Below are 22,689 nucleotides of genomic sequence, written 5' to 3'. Positions count from 1 at the left end.
TCAGTCAGTGTATAAACAGTATAAATATATACACACACACTGGCGGTCAAAAGTTTGGAATAATGTACAGATTTTGCTCTTATGGAAAGAATTTGGTACTTTTATTCAACAAAGTGGTATTCAACTGATCACAATGTATAGTCAGGTCATTAATAATGTGGAAAAATTATTACAATTTGAAACATTTTTTAGAACTTCTTAAACTACTTCAGTGTTCTCATCTAAAAATCCTCCATGTGCAGCAATGACAGCTTTGCTGATCCTTGGCATTCTAGCTGTCAGTTTGTCCAGATACTCAGGTGACATTTAACCACACACTTTCTGTTGCACTTGCCATAGATGTGTTTGTCTTGTCGGGCACTTTTCACACACCTTAAAGTCTAGTTGATCCCACAAAAGCTCAATGGGGTTAAGATCCATAACACTCTTTTCCAATTATCTGTTGTCCAATGTCTGTTTCTTTGCCCACTCTAACCGTTTCTTTTTGTTTTTCTGTTTCAAAAGTGGCTTTTACTTTGCGATTCTTCCCCATAAGGCGTGCACCCCTGAGTCTTCTCTTTACTGTGGTACATGAAACTAGTGTTGAGCGGGTAGAATTCAATGAAGCTGTCAGCTGAGGACATGTGAGGCATCTATTTCTCAAACTAGAGACTGATGTACTTACCCTCTTGTTTGGTTGTACACCTGGGCCATCCACATCTCTTTCTGTTCTTGTTAGAGCCAGTTGTCCTTTGTATTTGAAGACAGTAGTGTACACCTTTGTATAAAATCTTCAGTTTTTTTTGGCAATTTCAAGCCTTGTATAGCCTTCATTCCTCAAAACAATGATTGACTGATGAGTTTCTAGAGAAAGCTGTTTCTTTTTGCCATTTTTGACCTAATATTGACCTTAAGACATGTCAGTCAATTGCATAATGTGACAATTCAAAAACAAACACAAAGACAATGTTAAGCTTCATTTAATGAACCAAATAGCTTTCAACTGTGTTTGATATAATGGCAAGTGATTTTCTAGTAACAAATTACCAATTTAGCAAGTTTACTCAAGGATAAGGTGTTGAAGTGATGGCTGCTGGAAATGGGGCCTGTCTAGATTTTTTCAAATAGTAATGGTGCTATTTTTTTACATCAGCAATGTCCTGACTATACTTTTGGCACTTTTCCCCTGTACGTTAAGGTTTGACTCGACACAAAAACGCGACACAAAACAATAAACAATAACACGACCGCTAGCTGTTAGCTACTTGCTCATTGAGCTGCATAAAGCAGTTGGTGCATGGTTGCATTCTCTCTGACCAATCAGTGATCTACAGGGTTTTGAAGTTACATTTAGTATCGGCTCGGCTTGCTTGGAACCTCGACCGAGGTGGTACAAAAAAAACATACCAGGTACCAGGTACTATCCACAGTGGAAAACCCCAAAAAATAGAGCAGAGTCGTGTCGAGTTCTACTGTGAAGTGGAAAAGCCCCATTTGTGATCAGTTGAATGACACTTTGATGAAATAAAGTACTGATTTCCCTATATATACACTCACCTAAAGGATTATTAGGAACACCTGTTCAATTTCTCATTAATGCAATTATCTAATCAACCAATCACATGGCAGTTGCTTCAATGCATTTAGGGGTGTGGTCCTGGTCAAGACAATCTCCTGAACTCCAAACTGAATGTCAGAATGGGAAAGAAATGTGATTTAAGCAATTTTGAGCGTGGCATGGTTGTTGGTGCCAGACGGGCCGGTCTGAGTATTTCACAATCTGCTCAGTTACTGGGATTTTCATGCACAACCATTTCTAGGGTTTACAAAGAATGGTGTGAAAAGGAAAAACATCCAGTATGCGGCAGTCCTGTGGGCTGAAAATGCCTTGTTGATGCTAGAGGTCAGAGGAGAATGGGCCGACTGATTCAAGCTGATAGAAGAGCAACTTTGCCTGAAATAACCACTCGTTACAACCGAGGTATGCAGCAAAGCATTTGTGAAGCCACAACACGCACAACCTTGAGGTGGATGGGCTACAACAGCAGAAGACCCCACCGGATAACACTCATCTCCACTACAAATAGGAAAAAGAGGCTACAATTTGCAAGAGCTCACCAAAATTGGACCGTTGAAGACTGGAAAAATGTTGCCTGGTCTGATGAGTCTCGATTTCTGTTGAGACATTCAGATGGTAGAGTCAGAATTTGGCGTAAACAGAATGAGAACATGGATCCATCATGCCTTGTTACCACTGTGCAGGCTGGTGGTGGTGGTGTAATGGTGTGGGGGATGTTTTCTTGGCACACTTTAGGCCCCTTAGTGCCAATTGGGCATTGTTTAAATGCCACGGCCTACCTGAGCATTGTTTCTGACCATGTCCATCCCTTTATGGCCACCATGTACCCATCCTCTGATGGCTACTTCCAGCAGGATAATGCACCATGTCACAAAGCTTGAATCATTTCAAATTGGTTTCTTGAACATGACAATGAGTTCACTGTACTAAAATGGCCCCCACAGTCACCAGATCTCAACCCAATAGAGCATCTTTGGGATGTGGTGGAACAGGAGCTTCGTGCCCTGGATGTGCATCCCACAAATCTCCATCAACTGCAAGATGCTATCCTATCAATATGGGCCAACATTTCTAAAGAATGCTTTCAGCACCTTGTTGAATCAATGCCACGTAGAATTAAGGCAGTTCTGAAGGCGAAAGGGGGTCAAACACAGTATTAGAATGGTGTTCCTAATAATCCTTTAGGTGAGTGTATATGTATATATGCACACACATAAAATAGTCATATTATATAGTCTTATTTCAAAGTAACAAAAATATAAAAATATGTACATTGTAGCTCGAGCTGGATCTGCCTAAACGGCATACTATGCTGCTGTATGTGCTTGATGTAGATGGTGGAATGCTCCTATAGAGAATGAAAATATTTTGTCAGATGGCTTTTGCATGACGTTTATTTACCTTATGGCAGTGCTTGAAGTGTGTGAATCGTGACTGTTACGTGCATGTATTTCTGTTTTTTAATTAATTTTTGCTTTTAGGTGACGTTGGGGGAAGGGGGGGATCTCCCCATTCCTGAAAAGATCTCTGACATCATTGGGGGATTTCGAATAAAAACTACGAGGGTGTTAATGGCATCTCTCTCTCTCACGCTCTCCCACGTTTCCCCTATGGCATCATTGCCTGCTTTCCCCTCATGGCTGGAGTGTAACAGCTAACATGCTCTTTTGATGTGGTTTCTTTAACCTTATGCTATAAAGTTTATTTTTGTTTAAGTGAGCAGGTAGGGGTTTAAATAATTTTGTATTTATTTTTTTGGTACACGTTTGTTTATTAGCAGCCCAGGGAAGCAGTGGCTTGAAAAGTTCACAGAACATTCTCTGCATTTCATGTAAAATGATTTCTAAACAACACTCCTACTCCAATAAGGTTTTTAATTTTTTAAATGTGATTCTGTACATCAATTCTACTTACAGTCATCATTAGCACCTCTCCATTCCAGTACAATGATTCCCAACTGTTGGCTTTCACAAGCCTCCAAAAAACAGCTTTGACCCATGACTACACATGTCAGCCACAAACACACACATGCACACAATATGTGTGGCCCAGAAAACGTATAGTCTACTTTAATATTGCTCAAGATGTGATTACTATATGCATAAACCAAAATTGCTTTGATCAACATACAGTAAAACAAAGGGTTCACATAAAAGGGTGAAAGTGATGTGCATAGGATTGGGAGGAAGAAGCCCATACAGTATCTATAGAGCTTGTAAAACATTTAATTGTCACCCTGTTGAGCATGTGAGAAACTTGTTTGTAAAATATTAAATATTTCATCTGCATTACTTTCATCAATAACATCTCTTACCATAAGAGACACTCCAGTGTAGGAGTAAAGATATCTTAAAATGGTAATGAAACAGCGCATGTAGAGCCTCTCGTGCGCACCCTATCAAACATCTCTCAATTAGAGACCTCAACCACATTACAAAGTACAACTCTGGAAAGTTCATGATAATGGCACTGTAGGAAGCAGGCCAACTTTCAATCACTGCAGTCGAGTGCCTATTTTCTTGCTTCCATATAGATTGGTAAACAAATCATTCAACAATTATGCAGGGATGGCTCATTTTCTTATTGACTCCTGTGTGCAGAAATTGTAATCATTACCTAATTGTCTAGCTGCTCTATTGACAGCATGGTGGGCCTTCCGTAGTGATTTGTGCTGACACTGCCAGGGGCCCATTGGATCTGGGTTAACCTTTTGATGTCCATCGATGCTCTGTGCACTGATGATGATTGATCGAGGTGGCCCTTGCCGTTAGATAATACCTAATCAGCGTTCTGAGTAATTTGTGTAAATGAGACCTCATTATTGATGATGGCAACATCAGAAGCCTTCATGCACACTAATGCTGGGCCACCTTTGGATCTGCAAGAAAACTTTGTTCCAGAATGTCAAAAGAGAGTAGAGGCAAAGTGGTGGTGAACTGTTCAAAGTCTATCTGATTATAATTAACCTGGCTGGCTCAAAGGAATATATTAATTCACCCCAAAAAATGTAAGTTCTGCCATAATTTACTCAACCTGATATTGTTTCAAACAGTATGAATTTGTTTCTTCTGTAGACACAAAAGGAGATTTGGCAGTAGTCACCATTCATTTTTGTTGCATCTTTAATTTTCATACAATGAACATTATAATGTCTCCTTTTGTGTTACATGGAAGACAGTCATACAGGTTTAGAACAACATAAGGGTGAGTAAATTATGAAAGCATTTTCAAGGAGAGACTTCCTACTTCCCAAATGTTAATGTACAATTGTCTCAAATTATAAGATGCATTCAGGTTCTTATTTATTTTTTAAATCAGGCATACAAAATCAATCAACCAGTCTTTTGAAAAAGGCTTTTTTTTAACAAGCACACAAACACTCAACCACTGGTGATTAGCTACATTATTCATCTCATAAATACACTTTATCACCATAGGTATTCCTCTTAATATCACTTAAATTCGGTCCATTATGTGACACCCTTATCTTTTTTTAGTTATCTGCTGGTGAACTGTGGCAGAAATTACTTTCTCTTTCCTAAGACTACTTACTTTAGAAAACCATTTTGTCAGCAGTCCAGACTGAAATAAGTGTGGTGGTGTATTAAAATGATAATAGGTGGTGCAAGTACTTTGCAGTACAGCTATTCGCTAAGACCTGGATTATAAAAAGCTGCTATTTAATATATCCTTTCTCAAAAGCAATTCAATCTCCTGGCAACAAAGAGAGAGATACTTTAAAATAAAGGGTGGAGGATAGAGATAATGAATTATTAAAATAGTTTCTTAAGAGTGATTATCAGAGTGACTCACAATCATTATTATCCATGCAAATATGTCAAGCAAGAATGCACTAATGATAGGAACAGAGAAAATCCAACTTGCCTGTTATTGCTTTAGTGAAATGACAAAGGTGGATGTCAGCCATATATGATATGATCTCTGTGTATATACAAGTATCATGTGTGTGTGCTGGGCAGCATCTGGGGTTTGACTGTAATCTCAAACAATACTCAGGACATTCACATGTGTGTGGTGGAGGGCTCTTGTATCTGCTCCATTCTGGCTCCTGAAGATGGAGCTCTGCTCCAGCAATGTGGATACAGGGCCGAGCCACCACACTGACGCAATCAGGACCTGATGATGATTGATCATGTTGTTTTCTTCATTACTTTAAACCCAATCAGTGCTTACTGTAATTTGAGTAATGATAGCTCATTATTGCCAATTGCACATTTAAGGGCTTAATTTACCCTTCTCTGGTGAACTTTTAGGACATCTGCATAAGGTGGACCCCTTTGGGATAAGGGATCGATAATTCTCCATTTCCCTCTCTTTAACTAGAATTTATCACATTTTAGACCCCTTTCTGATATCTGCAACTACACTTTAAAAAAAAAAACACTGCATATTTGAGGAATTTCATTTAGAATTCAGAACTGAACCGTGAAAAGTTTAGTTTTTGGAAAGGTTGAAAGATCCAGTGTAGGGTTTTAGATTAATTGCAGAGTGTAACAATGCTGGAAACAGGCAGAGATGATGACGTGAAGATGAACGCAAGAGCAGTTTATTTTTCAAACATGGGATCCCAAAAACCTTGACTACAAATGTGAACTAAACAAAAACACAAACTTGACTTGACTAAAACTGGACTTGACATAAACATAACATAACATGACTTGATTAGACTTAAACTTGACTTGGCTTGACTAGACTTAAACTTGACTTGACTAGACTTGAACTTGACTTGACTAGAACAAAACAACAAAGTTACATTCACAATACCTGACCCCAGACAATGGAAAACATGGACATTGTAGAACACATGACAAAGATGACAAATGACAAGACTAAACTATAAACAAGATAACAAGACTAAATGAATTCAAACAATAAACCAATTAAACCAGACACATGAACAGGAACAAAAGTTGAAAATAAAAGACATGAAAAACATTAAACAACAGAATAAACATGACACTGAGGAACAGAAGACATCACACTATATATATATATATATATATATATATACATAAATTTATTTCATCACCAAGCACAATAATGTTCATTGTTTGCTATAAAAGGACAAAAAACTTATAATTATCAGTTAATTACAAAACAAGTCCAAGAGTTAGCCTATATGAATAATATGTATAATGTGTGTAATAGAAATTTGAATAATTGTTTTGGAAATAAGAAATGGTCAATGGTCATTTTATTCCAAAGCCTTTGTTGAACAAATTGTTAAACACACAATGCCTTTAATTAAACTGATTAAACATACACGAGTTCTGCGTTTTATTAATTTCATCAATTAAATGACAAAAAATAATTAGATTATCTCGTCTATAACACTATTTATTAGCCTTACTCAAACTCCATTATGGATGTCAAATATCAGGGCACATGACCAACTTTCTGTTCACAGGCATGACAGATCTTTAAACTAATTTTGGGTATATTACACACATGTTGTATTATTTAGCTTTCTGCAGCACAATAGTTCAGGTAAGATTAAATTATGTTCCAGGTTAAATAAATAAAAGTTAATCTCAATAGACAGTAATTATAGGGGCCTGGGTAGCTCAGCAAGTAAAGATGCTGACTACCACCCCTGGAGTCACGAGTTCGAATTTGGTTTGCTAAGCAACCAAATTGGCCCTGTTGCTAGGGAGGATAGAGTCACATAGGGTAACCTCCTTGTGGTCGCAATAATGTGGTTCTCGCTCACGGTGGGTGCGTGGTGAGTTGTGCGTGGATACCGCGGAGAATAGCGTGAAGCCTTCACACGCGTTATGTCTCCGTGGTAAGATGCGTCTGACAGTTTCAGATGTGGAGGCAACTGAGATTCGTCCTCCACCACCCAGATTAAGGCGAGTCACTACGCCACCATGAGGATTTAGAGCGCATTGGGAATTGGGCAATCCAAATTGGGGGAGAAAAAAAATAATAAACAAACAGTAATTGAGGCATAATATAGATTAACACAAAATTATTTTGACTCATCTCTTGTTTATTTAAAGAAAAGCAAAAATCTCAGTTACAGTGAGGTCCTTACAACGGAAGTAGTAAATGGGCCCAGTCCATAAACATTAAACATTTTACACAGATAAGGTTAGTAAGTGATTTTATCAAACTAAAATCATGTAACACGTATAATGTTTACGTGGCTATACTTTTGAAACAGCATTTATTTTAACATTTATGGACTGGCCACATTATTTTCCATTGTTAGTTCCTTACTGTAACCACATTTTTTCTTTTTTAAACATAAACGAGGGACAAGTCAAAATTATGCTGTCGATTAAGCTTAACTTGAATTACACCCAGACCATTCCTTTCTAGTATTTGTAAAGGGATTTTTCAGGTCACCCTCAACCTTGACAACCATTTGCTGGTGAAACTTTGGCCAAAAAGGGTTTGGCCAGTAAGGGTTGTTTAAAAGACTATTCATACAGGACAACAACATGCATTATCCCCCTCAAGTTCAGGCACAGTCAATATTAGATAGCCAGTCCTACAGTATCCAAAGACTAACACAGTAAGGTTATTTAGGAAAGGCTTCAATCTCCTCTCCATGCAGATGAGAAAAGTGTGTCAGGTAGGGGTCATGTATTACACACCAGGATCTGAATCAACAGGATACAAGAGGAAACAGAGGAACCCCTCATCCTCCAGGAATCTTTGTGAGATAGGGGTGATTCATCATGTTAGAGCATTATTGCCATCCAGATTTCTCTTTGAATTCCTTGGTTTTGGCACCTTGGGGGGAAAAAGGTGAAATCTCAATAAGGATCCAAGCTATGCAAATTATTTTATGTTGAAAATGCTTGTGATGAATAATACTCTGCGGCAAAACAAACTATTGCATAGAAATGAAAAGAAAATTGCGGTTCTTTAATGGACTATACTGTTGGTACTGCACCATAACATGCAACAAAGAACACTCACAATTTACCAGTCTGTATGTCAATAAAGGGGGACTTCAAAAAGCTCAAAACTGGTACAGGTGTCTTAAACAAACAATGCTGTCTTTAAAAAGTACTCACAACAACAGTGGGGCACTGATGTCCTAAATTGCAGTAGAAGAATGAACCTCTCTATCAGTGCTCAGGTACCTGTGATATGGTTTTCAGTACACACAGTCATTCCAGCCCTTTTCATCTTGCAGCCTTTGGAGAATTCCTCTAAAAATGTTGCATCCTTTCTTCTGGTGGAAATTTTGGTTCATCAAAAGAGTGGTGAATCTAAGTCCTCGTATTGTAGCCACAGCCATGTACAGTATCATTAAAGGGTAAAATGGGGAGGGCCTACATATAGGGCATGTCCAAGGACAAGCACATCCATACTCAAATACACACACACACACACACACACACACACACACACACACACACACACACACACACACACACACACACACACACACACACATTGATGTTATCCTTTGTCAATATTTTAAGCCAGGTCCTTGTTATCTGAGAGCTGTTCTGGGCTCCATTTCTTTGCTTTTTGAGAGCAGGTCAGAGGCTTTCATGTGAGAGGCACACATACTGCAGTCTCTGCAGACACCAGTGGAGAAGGACCACTGCTTCAATGCTGCTTATCTGCTCAAACCGCCTGTGTTCACAGATGATATATAGACCTACATGGTGACTTTGAGTACAAAAACAACACAATTTTGTACTGGACAAGCCATTTTGACACATACTCTGAAGATAATAATTGGCCTATAAAATATAATAAGATGAATAGCACTATGCAGACAGCTATCGTATCTTTCTAATGATTAAAATTTAATTTTAAAAGTGTCTGTCCTGCAGTAAAAAATAAAGAGTTCACACAAAAGTTACAATTCTGTCATCATTTTCCTCACTTTACTCATCACTTTTGGCAGAGGGCAAGATTTTCTTGGAATAATGACTTAAATTTTGGTCTGTCCCTCATGCAAAGCTAGAGAAAATAGCGAAAGTCATATGGGCCACTTTTATGGTGCTTTTCTCTCCTTTTTGGAGACTGACAGACGTGGTCACTAGACTATATGATTTCGATGTATGATAACAATAGCTTTTTATGTCCCATGGAAGAAAGTCATACAGGGTTTATTTTATTTTTTTGCAGTTCCATAAATCATATTGTAATGATTGTATCATATCTACACGAGTTTATTATAACAGGAAATATAATGTACTTTTTATTACAGGACAAATGAGTACTATATTTATACAAATGTCTACTATATAACAATGATTTCTGTGTGACAATGGTAAATCAGTATTCCATATGCCTGCACCATTATAAATGCATTATCTTACTCAAGGTGGTGCTGATGTGCCAGTGATTGACTTGATTTACATTTGACATTGCTATTTGTTGAAGAAGCAACAAGGAAGTAAACTATAGCAAGTTGAACACATTAACAGTATGTTTTATCTCTTTGATATATGAAAAATAAAACATCAAAATACATCAGAATATACTCTATTCTATTATGAATTATGACATTTGTTTTACACTGTATGGGCATTTTGTAGATCTATTATTGATAGATACGTGCCAGGTCTCTTAAGATCAGAGTATGAAATAATGTTTAGTAAAACACCCATGCATTTAAGGGTATGACAAAAATAATAATGTGACGAAAACTATAACTTGATCACCCAAATACAATGTGAATTGTAATAGTGTGCAATAGTGTGCAAGCAGACATTTTTTGTCATCATAAAAGAGTTCTAAGCCATGAACCAAACCAACCAATGCCGATAAAAAGTATTAGAAAATCAAACAAAAAGACAAAGAAACAAGACTGCTGAACATCTCTCATGAGGGAATGAACAACAATACCATGAAGCATTGCAAGTGACGCAATCTAATCATCAGTGGGCAGTCGATGCTGGTCTTTTTTTCCACAATTCTCTGACTGGTGGATCTTTTCTCTTCGTCAACATGGGTAGTGTATTTCTCAGCAAGAGATTCCTTTATTAAAAAAATTAAGTTGAAATAACACAGATAAATGGCTTCAACAGAAGCAAATATGATCAATTAACAATCTCGGAGCTCACGGTAGGTCTGTATCTGTATTTAAATGTTTATATGTTATTGTTAAAATTCAGTAAAACATTTATTGGATTTTTACTTTGGGAACCAGACATTTACACGGTAAGGTCCTGAAGGCCTCTCCTGGCCTCTCCTGCCCAGCATGAGTGTACATACGCTTTAGTCAGTCATTTTCTGGCTTTAAACCTTAAAGCCCCCCTCTCAACCTCTCCAAATTAACCAATTACAGGCTTTGTAAACAGGCACATATCACTCTATGAATTAATGCTGATATTTCCTGTTTCAGATTAGCCTTGCAAACAAAGCCAGAACAGCAAAGATTGGGGTGGGCCTGCAGTGACACAGCACTATAAAAATCACAGGACTGGAATAAAGGGGTGGGGAAACCCAAAATGAAATAACTTGGACATAAAAGTCAGCAGTAAAAGGTCATTTTTATTTCCCTTTTTACGCAGGAGAAAACTTAAGCAATGCTAATCTACAGTAAGAAGTTACAAGCCTGAAAATTGTTCCCCTTTGTTTGACCATAAAATAATTGGTGTTTAGGTCTATTTCACACTAGGAATTTGAACCATATGTGCCTTCAATAAGTCCCTCATGAAGGGCAAGAGAGGGAGGAAAAAACGGGAGGGAAGAGAGAGCGAGAGAGAGGAAGGGAGGGGAAAAAAAGTTTATGGGTTGGATTTTCTATTTGATTGTAATCACTTCTCTGGAGGCTTATTGAAGTCCACAGGCCAAAGAAAACAGTTATGATTGGAAAGTGATACAGCATGCTCACATGCTGATATGATGGCTGGAATTTTCTTTTGCTAAGTTGCGTTCTTCTTTTACATCTCCTGTAACTTTGTATTCCAACTTATCTGTCATGAGGGAGTAGAGGCAGGGAGGAAATGGAAAAGCGAGGAGAGGAGTCTGCTCTCCTAAACCCTTGAGATGCCCTGGGCTGTTTTCTCTTGTTAATGAGCACCTCTCACCCTCTCACTCTTTCCACAAAGATTTACAAGATAAGTGAAGAGCAAATTACCATGAAATGATTTGGGTTCCTCTAGAATGTCAGGTGGTATTAGTGTGAGGGATGTGCATCTCTAATCTCTGAAATATTTTCTGACTACAAGTGGATTTTGACTTAGCATTCATCTCAATACAGGACAACAGAGTCAAATCTGTAGTGAGCTGCTCTTGGGACCAATAAAGCTGTGGAGATAACTACATTTTCCATCCAAGGGAAAGGGGGGGGGAGAGAATCCAAACATAACACTTTGAATATGCACTCTTGGTTTCAATAAACATTTCTGACTTAGCAATGCAAAACCAGACTTTGAGACTTTCAACTCTTTCTTCCAGCAACACAAGTAAGAGACACTTTTGTTTAAGACTACTTCAACCTCCAAAATGATTCCATGTGCTTTTCTCATTGGCCCAACAAAGCCATATATCAACCATACCACTCCTAACTGTGCAACTTCCAGGACTCCACTAAATATTTACTTAGCTATTTTTACCCAGGATTAGTTCACAGTATTACCAACCTGGTCTCATCATAAATTGTAATAATAGGATGAGATGTCAAAGTCATAAGAAGTCATACAAGAGGATTTGAACAAGCATTCTTACAATTTTTCCAAAGTTTAACCCCTAACCGAAACCTAACCATGATTTGAACAGGAAAGTAACTTGTTCAATATTTTGTTTCTTCCGTTGTACACAAGACAAGGGCAGGATTATACAGGTTACTGATATACATCAGTCATGTGTATTGCACAAATAAATATCGAATGAGTAATCACATGTGTTCAGGCCTTTTACTTTCTTAAAATAAAAATGTTGGATAGGAGGCTAGCAAAAATGTGATGCCATGTTTGATGTCAATTTGACATTCTGTTTTTTGGATTGTTCGGTGTATATTGGAATAAAACTCCTTTACAAGCAAAGTCATATGATTTTGTTTAATTTTGCCATCTTGAGTTTTCATGATACTATGTTGGTATTACGGGATGATGTTAGCTTAATCGTATTCTTACTACTTTTAAAACTAAAGAATTTATTCATTTGTTGATTATTTTATTTTCTCTAAATTATTACTCCTCAGACCGCAAACAGCAAATTGCGCTTAGCAGATGTTCAACATCTGAATTATTTACTCTCACTGAAGTTCTGCAGAGCCTCTCTTTGTGCAGTTACGGACTACGAAAGCAGGTCACCACAAGGAAATTGGAGTTAACAGATGCTTCAATTCTCACAGATTCCCTCATGCTGAAATCATTAATACACAATTGCAACCAGAAGGACAGCATTCTCCAAGTATAGATTCATTACAGTGAGAACTATGGTGATGAAATTATATTCACATACACCTCCCCTCTCCAAATGCTCCAAAAGAGGTCTACACTATAAATACATGGATGCACAGGCAATGCAGTGTAACAAAGTGTAATGGCCTTAATGAAATGGGCCTTCTAGGCATCATGTCTCCTAGAGTACAGTGCCTCTGTAATACAAACTCCTGTTCCATTGACTCAATTCTTCTGAGGTACTAAAAAAGCATGCTTTACAGACTTGAACTGACAGAACTTACCTAACAGCTTGTATAAAGGACAACTGTGTGTTTGCAGGCTGCCGCTAAGTGTGTACCGTCTAAAATGCTTTATGCACAGATCCTCATAGTATCACTTGCTGTCTGCTCCATGTCATCTCTGTGAATAAACATACAGTAACAGGGATATTAGCCTGCATGCCCGTTGATGTATAGTAGTTTAGGCACAGACAGATAGCAACAATTACAGGCCCACATGCTACATTTAAGCTTAACTTAAAGTGGTAAGAAGAGAAAGTGGATAGACAAGCGACCGGTATGGTCTTTTTCATACATGTAAGGCATAAATTATGTCCAATGGTGCGAGCGCAATGCCACTGCTGAACAGCCAGTCAATGGAGAGGGCAGGGAGAGGCAATGGAGCGCGGTAATGTGTAATCTTACTACTCAATGGGCTGTGCCCAGCAACGGAGCTCCGAATGCTGGAAGTGTCAGAGAGATAAATAGCAGAGTGTCCCTCTCGAAAAACATGATTAATACCCCGGCTAGTGATGCTGCAGAAGATGAAGTGGGAGCAGCTGGCTCAAGCAGCGCAGGCACGCAGGGAGAGGTGGGGGAGAGAGACGGGAGCGAGCGCAGCAGAGCAGAGAGGGCAAAGAGGAGGACACACTGGCAGCTAGGGGGAGGGAGGCATGGCAAGGGCACGCCAGGCCGCAGAGAGAGGAGAGACCCCTTCATAGCCCCATCCAGTTACACCAGAACCAAGCCCAGAACATACACATAGCATGGCTTATCGGTTAATCTCCATTCATTACACACCTGTGCACACCTAGTGTGCCACATAAACTGCAGGGATGGCAGTGCAAACACTTAATGCAAGAGTGTTTACAGAATCTACATCCACTGCACACACAAACACTATCTTGTGCACTGCTGCTGTCTTAGTCGCTGCTCACACCTCCAGCTGCTATCATCCTCCTAAACATATCGCTCTCTTCTGTTTGATCCTCAGCCTAATACTGCAGGAGAGCAAATTACAGAGAACAAAATGCTTTTACATGCCTTCAACAGACCATTACAATACTTCGACATTTGAGATACATAATAAAACAAGCCGAGTGATTTTACGTGTTGTACCCCTGAATCTGCTGTGGCTTAGCACAGATAAACAAGTTGAGTTCCAGGGTCTGTCCTGATGTAAGTAAACATGTCAAGGGGCGGGTCACGTTTCCATGGTTCATTGACCTCCACCCGCCCCTCAAACAATTAACTTTTGCGGTTTAATAAGATGATTGATAAGCTGGAAGTTTGCGCTTTAAGAAGATATTAATCATTCCCTCTGGTAATTTTAATCATGCGTCACATCAACCCCAGATGCTGAGGATCACCTTCCAGGCAAACAAAGGGCGACCACACTACTCATGCCGTCATTTTGTTCAAGTTTAACTTTATTTTGTACTGGTTTGTTCCTCCCATCTGTTCACGCCAGCCTCGGCAGCCCACATTGCACGTTGATAAGCCGAGGAAGCAGCATGTGGGAGTGTGCTTGCGAGTGTGTGTAAACTTTAGAAAAAACAAGTGTCTTTGATATGGTAAATCTAATCCTTTAGGTTCGTGACTATCTGTTGTGCCGACACCAGCCCACCGTATAAGCAAAAACACGCATACACACAAACACTGATGTTACCACATGGTGTGGGCAATATGTCTAAGAAAAAGCACAATTTAGCATTTGGACCTCTTTTTAGAATAGGGAAAGTGTAGTTAAAACTGCAGGGTAGAGTTGAATGGGAAAGCCTGCATCCTTGACATCCATTTAAAAAGCCTGGGAGAGAAGAATATTCTTTTACTTGTTCATGTTCACTGCCATCATTTAGTGTCAATGTTAGTTCCACTGACCTGAGGAAAAGTTGCATTTAAGCTTGATCAGAGTAGTTGCATATCCCTTAAACACAATGATTTGGTGAAAAATAGCCATAAGGATACTTATTTAAGACTTGAGTAATCTAAAAGATATTGAACCCAGAGATTGGCTATGTTCGAAATAGCATAACATACAAAACTACTCAAACTATGACTGCAGTATATTGTTTGTATACCGTTCACAGAATGTGAGTTTTCTATATGCACAGCATACACAGCAAATGTATTTGCCAAAATGTGCAGTACACAACAGAGCTCAATGCAAAGAATAATCCCACAATGTAAGGCACTCCGCTCAAGTGTGATGAATGACCTAGAAGAAATTACAAATGCAATTTTGAACAGCAAAAAGTTCTATAATTTTTTACAAACTTGAATTAAAAATGCAAAATTACCCATTATTAATTTCAAAATGATAACACCACTCAGATGCAATGTGATGAAGTCATGTGAAAACAATATACCAAACTACAGTTTAAAACATTAATCGTGAAATAATTCCCGGTTTCACATGCCTTTTTTAAGTATACAGCATATACTGCACAGTATTCAGTAAGTAGTTAGCTAGTATTCTATTCAAAATATAGCCAAATCCCAGAATCCAACTACACAAAATCACACTTAAATTTGTGAGAAAGGTAAAGCATTCAAAAATGTACATGAAAATATCTTGTAGCTAACAAAGCACACAAAATGATGCTAACGATACAATAATCCAGTATAATATCAGAGGGAGGAAAAACAACATGGGAGTAAACTGCTGATGTAGTGCTGAGCTGTCAGTCAGGAAAACTAGTATAAATCAACCATTCCAGACACAGACAGTGTACACTTGAAATTAAAATAATGTGAACAATGTCAGCTGCTAAGAAATCAAATCAAAGACAACAAATGTCTTGCATTTAATTATAAAAAAAGAAAACGTGATTTTAGATCTTAAATCACATACAAACAAACAAACACACAAACACAAACACACACCCCTAAGTGCTAATGTACAAAGCCTTTTGACAAGTGTCAAGCAGACCCTCTTAAATAATTATTCTGTGTTCAATATAAGTTAAGCTCAATCAACAGCATTTGTGGCACAATGTTGATTACCACAAAAATCAACTTAAACTCGTCCTTCATTTTCTTTAAAAATAAAAGCAAAATCCAGGTTGCAATGAGGTATTTACAATGGAATGAATGGGGCCAATCTGTAAAACTTTAAAATACTCACGGTTTCAAAAGTGTTGATACAAAATGCAAACAATATGGGTTTTAACATGATTTGTGTTAAAATCACTTGCTATTTTTTCCTGTGTAAATTTATATCCAATTTTAGGACTAAACGTCCTCTCACTTTTAACTGCTTTTATTTTCAGCAAACTTAACATGTGTAAATATTTGAATGAACATAAAAAGATTCAACAACAAAGACATAAAATGAACGCTGTCTTGGGTCTCTCACAGTACGGACAGAGCAATTTATTGCCCTGGCCACATCTGCAGTCCTCATGCCTCCATTCAGCATGATTAAGGCACATTCACGCAGATGAGCAGGGACCCTGGGCATCTTTCTCTGGTGTTTTTCAGCGTCAATAGAAGGGTCTCTTTAGTGTCCTAAGTTTTTATAACTGTGACCTTAATTGCCTACCGTCTGTAAGCTGTTGGTGTCTTAAGGACCGTTCCACAGGTGCATGTTCAATAATTGTTAATGGTCCATTGAACAAGCATGGACAACATTGTTTAAACCTTTACAATAAAGATCTGTTAAGTTATTTAAATTTTTACAAAATGATCTTTAAAATACATCAAATTCAATACAATATTTTTTGCTGATGTGGCAAGGCGGGTTAGAACCCACCCTATTATTTGTGATTTGTTACATGACTGATGGGTGTGACAGCCTATGGGCTGCTGTCCCTGACCTATTTAAGGCGGAGTTCGGGCCACCTTGGTATGCGGGAGGTTTGTACCTAGCTGTTTGGCTAATGTTGCTGCTAGCACGCACGCACGCGCACGCACGCGCACGCACGCACGCACGCACGCACGCACGCACGCACGCACGCACGCACGCTATTAAAGTGGTGGTGTATTTGTTGTAGCCAGGTTCTGGCCAGGATTGGTGCGATTTTGCTTTTGGGGTGCAGGCTGTCTTTTATCTCCGGTATGTCTATTTTAACGGACTAAAGTTTGTTCTGGTGTGACACCCCGGTAACTTATGCTTCTATCGTATTGCAGTTCATGTGTATGTTCAGATGGAACACCTGTACATTGGGGTTTGCTTATTATGAACGAAGCTGTGAGTGAAGGAAAATAATCTGTGGGTCTAACACTCTACTACCGGGTATGTATATTTACCACTTGAGCATGATGAGGTTGAGTATTTTTTTTATTCATTCATTTTGTTTATTTTTAGTGCGTTAATCTGCTCTGGAGCGGTTCGTCACTGTGGACTGCGGGGCAAATGCCTCCTAGACAACCTTGTTAGACTGAACTGTTTGTTCTGCTGCCTTTCATGCTACAGTGAGACTATTTGTTTTCTTTTGTTTGTTTTGTAGATAGATTTACACTAATACTGGTGGTCTTGGTGAAGGGTGGCTAGTCTCAGGGCCGTCACTCAGCGTGAGACTTACCAATGTGGTACCTTAGCCCCACCTTTTGCGATATCGCTACCAACTGTTTGTTTGTTAATTTGTTGCTTTCTTTGGTTTGTCCTTTTCCTAGTTTAATTTTCTAATTACTTTTTGTTTTTGTGATTTTAATTTGTTTGAAGCATAATTAATTGTCATTTCCATTTTGTATTGTTTGACTTATTTTGTTTGTTTGGTTTTATTATTTTTTTCCTTATAGCAGTTGGCTGCTCCATTGTTTGTTCAGGCCTTACTGGCAATTTGGTGTAAACCTTTTTGGGTTACACCAGTCTGTTGAATTTCTGTGGCCAGTAATTCGCCAGTTATTGACCTTCTTCAGGGTTGGAACCTGCTTTACTATAACTGAGTGTCTGTTGATTGTGAAATAAATTGTTTTTTTGTTTGTTTCAGGAACTGGAGGCCCCCGGTGTAGGGAAGCTAGCTGTCCTTGTCATTTTTGTGGTGGTGTTTCCTTCACAGAGTGTTTTGCCGTTGGCACTTTCTCTCACTTGGCATGTGTGAGTGTTGGTGTGGTCTTAGGATACTTACTGTGCAGCTAGCCACCCTACTGGTAAGCCTCAGCCTGAAAGTTTTTCCTCTTTATTTTAATTTTTTGGTCTGGTGCCCACTGAAGCAGTGTAAACTCTTAACAGTTCTTATACATTTTAAATTTATTATTGTGACAATAAAAAAAAATGTTTTGTATTCATATCCACGTCTCTTGTTCTCTGTGGAAGTGAACCTGTGTGTCTTATGAAATTTCCCTGTTCATAGAAACGGGTTGGCGTAGTCTGCTCTTTATTTTTGCCCAACCACTGCCCCGCCACACTGAGTTTTTGCGATGATGACGTAACGCCGTAAACACGGAAACCCAAAAATTGCCATAAAAAGAACAATTTAAACAATTTTACAGCTCAAATAATACACAAGATTTAACAAAAGAATGAATGTAAGTGCTTCTATAAAATTTTAAGCTTCACATTTCTTTTTAAACTCTCTGAATTTGGCCCCATTCACTTCCATTGCAAGTGCCTCACTGTAAACAAAATGTTTGCTCTCTTTAAAGAAAAGGAGAAACAAGTCAAAATAAATTTTTTTGGTAATCAACATTATGCCATGAATGCTGTCAATTGACTAACTTATTGATCCCAGAATATTCCTTTAATCAGTTTAAAATGAATAAGAAGCAAATTAAAGACTTTTCATCGTCTTTAAAAAAAGAAATTCCAGACTTAATGAGGTCTCTGGGAACAAGTACAGATCAAAATTACTAGTCTGCATGCAGAGGTCTTCAGCTGATAGGGCCATCCCTGGAGGGGAAGATAGTAGACATCCCCAAAAGCAGTGGGACTGCATTGCCTCTTCCTTCCATTAATTACAAACAGTATAAAAAAAGCAATTTAATTTTACACCAGGACTGGCCTCATCTGTTATTGGTGCTGCACTTGCGCAGAGTACAGAGAGGTAATGGAGGTTTTCAGGGGCTAGTCCCTGCTTATTATCTAATAATGATGAATGAACAGGCCTAGAAGTGACAGCTGTTTGGATGTTTTGTTTGGGGAAGCATCTATTGCAACTTTCCTCAAAAAATGTCAGCTTGACTTTGAGAACAAGGGTGCTAAAGTATTAATGTACAGCTTCAGATGAATATGGACAGGGTTTGATGGAACAAAGATTTATTGTTATGTCAGTGTATGTGTGCATAAGGTCAAAAATATAAAACAAAATTGTAGTTGTCTAATATACCAAGATACCAAGTTTCTCAGCATCCAAAATTAACACTTGTCAAGCAACAAATGCAGGTAGACATAAAAAATAAAGCATGGTTGAACACAATGAACAAAGATTTGTATACCAACCTGTTGTGTTTTTTTTTTTTTTTTAAACAAATCATGCAAATTAAATGCAAACTATTCAAACAATGACTGAATCAACGACTGTTGTGTCTTTTTACCATTAGAAACTCTTATCATCTTAACTCCAGAAATTCATGTTGTGACACATTCCCAGCTACTAAATCATATCTTCATGGCCGTTATATTTTCTCAGATCACCCACCATTGGCAGGTATAGCAATACATTCATTATGGACCCTGCTGTTAACAACAGAAAAAGTAACCTTGATAAAGTATACATACCTGATATACTGAAAACAAAAAGCCTACAAATAATACAGCCTTAATCAGACCATACAAATTCCTCATTTATGTTTGTTTAAAGAGTCCAGGTGCACTGTCATCAGGAGCATAAGAGCAATGACTGTAAAACCCCTATAATCCCCCTTCAGCAATCTCAGACAAAAGACAGCAAAAATATTTCACGCTGTCGTACTAAAACACATGAATCTCTGTCAGGATTCGTCTTCATGGGCGATCAAAGCCTAGTGCATTAGGGGTTCAGGCTGTTAAGACAATCAAGGACGATGACATATTGTAGGTCAAGAGGAACGTAATGAAGTGCAGAGGTCACGTTATCTCTGACTGCGCCAGATGTTCAGAGGAGGGGGATGGGCAGAAAAGAGCTATTAAAAAATTATAGATATGGCATCATCTTAAACTTCCAGTGATCCCATTAGATATGCTTGTATGTTTTAAACCTCAGAGAAGTGACTACATTTTTACAGCCCACCGCCATATTCACAGCCTTGTTTGTCTTTGGCACAAACTGCAAAGGCGAAGGAGTGTAGTTTCAGCAATGTTGACGGGGCTTTTAAAACAATGCCTTTGTGAAGTGTAGTTTAAGAGAAAACGATAAGCCGCCTCAATGGCCCTCATTGTCAGTGACTGCCTCTGCTACGGCCAACATGCTCTGACACACTACTAAAAGACAATTAATCCTAATAATCACGGCACCACAGCATCATTCTTCATTCTGGCAGGCCTCTTTCCTCCATAGGATTGACTGGGGAGGTGTCGAACCTCGGATCAGTAGCACACAGATTAACCCTCTGCAGATGCCAGGGGTACAAGCATGCTGGATGAATAATTTTAACGAATCTGTGTAATCACAAATGCCTTTGTTCTGCTGAATCAGTCACAGAACTTAAACACATGGGTGAATCAGCATTCTTTATAGTGAAGATCTGTGATGACACATTTGATAAGAGTGTTTAAAAGCCACCTGGTCTCATAGAATCACATTTCTATACCTACAAATCATTTTAACATGTCTCATTGTAGTGCGGCAGTTTCCTGGTGAAACAACAATTTTTAAATCCTTCTACAAAAATCATTAGTAAAACTATACTTTATTAGTATATAAAGATGTTTACTTTTTCCCTCACACTATGCTATCTTACAACAACAAAACACTTGTGCATGACTCGTTAAGTTAAACATTTTAACTTTACATCAAATAGTAAACTACATTTACAAGGTTGTTTAAATGCGACCAAATTGCACGTCAACTCTTTTGATAGAGCATTGCACTTGAGATACAAAGGAATCTTCAAGAGCATGCGAGTCAACAGGTAAGTTAGGGTTAGGTTTTTGTTTTAGTTTAAAGGGTTAGTTCACTCAAAAATTTATATCCTCATGATTTACTTACCTTTAAGCCATCCTAGATGTGTATGTCTTGCTATCTTCTGTAAAAGGTGCCATGAGACTACTGGCTGTTTGACGATCCAAAAGGCATATTTAGGCACTATAAACCTAATCCACACAACTCCAGTCGATCAATTAATGTCTTCTGAAGCAAACTGATAGGTTTGTGTAAAAACATTTATCTATAATTAAAACTTTATTCACTTTAAAATAAAATGCTTCCTGCCAGCAGTAGACGCATCAGTGACGTAAGCAAAATGGTGCATTCACGTGACAAGATGGAAGTGCGTGCTTTGTATACAACAGAGGAACGAACCTCAAGCAAGGTCATTTCAAACATCAAATCCAGCGGTGGCCAGAAGCAATGAATTAAAGTTAAATTTGTTTCTTACACCAACCTATCGGTTTGCTTCAGAAGACATTAACTGATGGACTCGAGTCATGTGGATTACTTATATGGTTCCTAAATATGACTTTTGGACTGTCAAACAGCCAGCAGTCTAAATGGCACCCATTATCTTGCATTGTATGGACAAAAAGAGCTGAAATTTGCTAATAAAAATCTTCACTTCTGTTCTGCTGAAGAAGGAAATTCATACATATTTGGAATGGCTTAAAGGTGTCATGAGTATTTTTCATTTTTGGGTAAACTATTCCTTTAAGTTTTGTTATTGTAGGGAAGTAGGTTTTGTTGATTTAAAACTCGACAGTGCTTTAGAGATAGGAAATTTAACTTGCTTTTAGCATCACAAAGTGGGAAATTCACATAGGAACAGCCACGATACATGTAAAGCTGCACTCAAGTGGGTAAAAAGCAGGGAAAGTAAAAAATGTGTACATCTGTGTCACAGAATTTTCTGTGGCAACAAGGTAGTGTTAGGTTCGAGTCCAACTTAGTCGTTTCCGAGTCGGACTCAAGACCAAGACTATGGACTCAAGTCAATACCAGTCAAGTCTGAATGAATCTGTTCAAGAATCTGAATTAAAATTGTAACCGTAAACTCAACATGAATATTTTATGCTTATTTTAACCTTCACAAATAAGAAAAACAATGTCAATATAAATGCAAAAACCGAATTATTAGTATCCTGCTGAACAAATTTCAAAGTGGTTTCAGAATGAAAGCATATACTTTAGGTGTATGAAGACAAAACTGTCCTTCAGCACACTTCTTACACTGCGTCCTGCTGACATTAAAAATGTTTGCTTTTCCCCTCCACTCAAACATAAAACAAAGAAAGCAAATGCTGCATTAATCATTACAACCAGAGTAATTATTTCATTTTCAATTTGTCCATTCAATTTAGTTTTATCTAAAATGATGGGTGAAATACAATTAATGTAATTAATTAAATAGAATGTGTTTAATACATTTAATACTGCCCATAAAATTAAATACAACAATATAAAATAAAAACATGTAAAAATATGAATATACTACAGTACTACACTTCACA

The sequence above is a fragment of the Xyrauchen texanus genome, chromosome 21, assembly GCF_025860055.1.
Source record: "Xyrauchen texanus isolate HMW12.3.18 chromosome 21, RBS_HiC_50CHRs, whole genome shotgun sequence".
In the NCBI taxonomy this organism is placed as follows: domain Eukaryota; kingdom Metazoa; phylum Chordata; class Actinopteri; order Cypriniformes; family Catostomidae; genus Xyrauchen; species Xyrauchen texanus.
Note: the sequence above shows the minus strand (reverse complement) of the source record.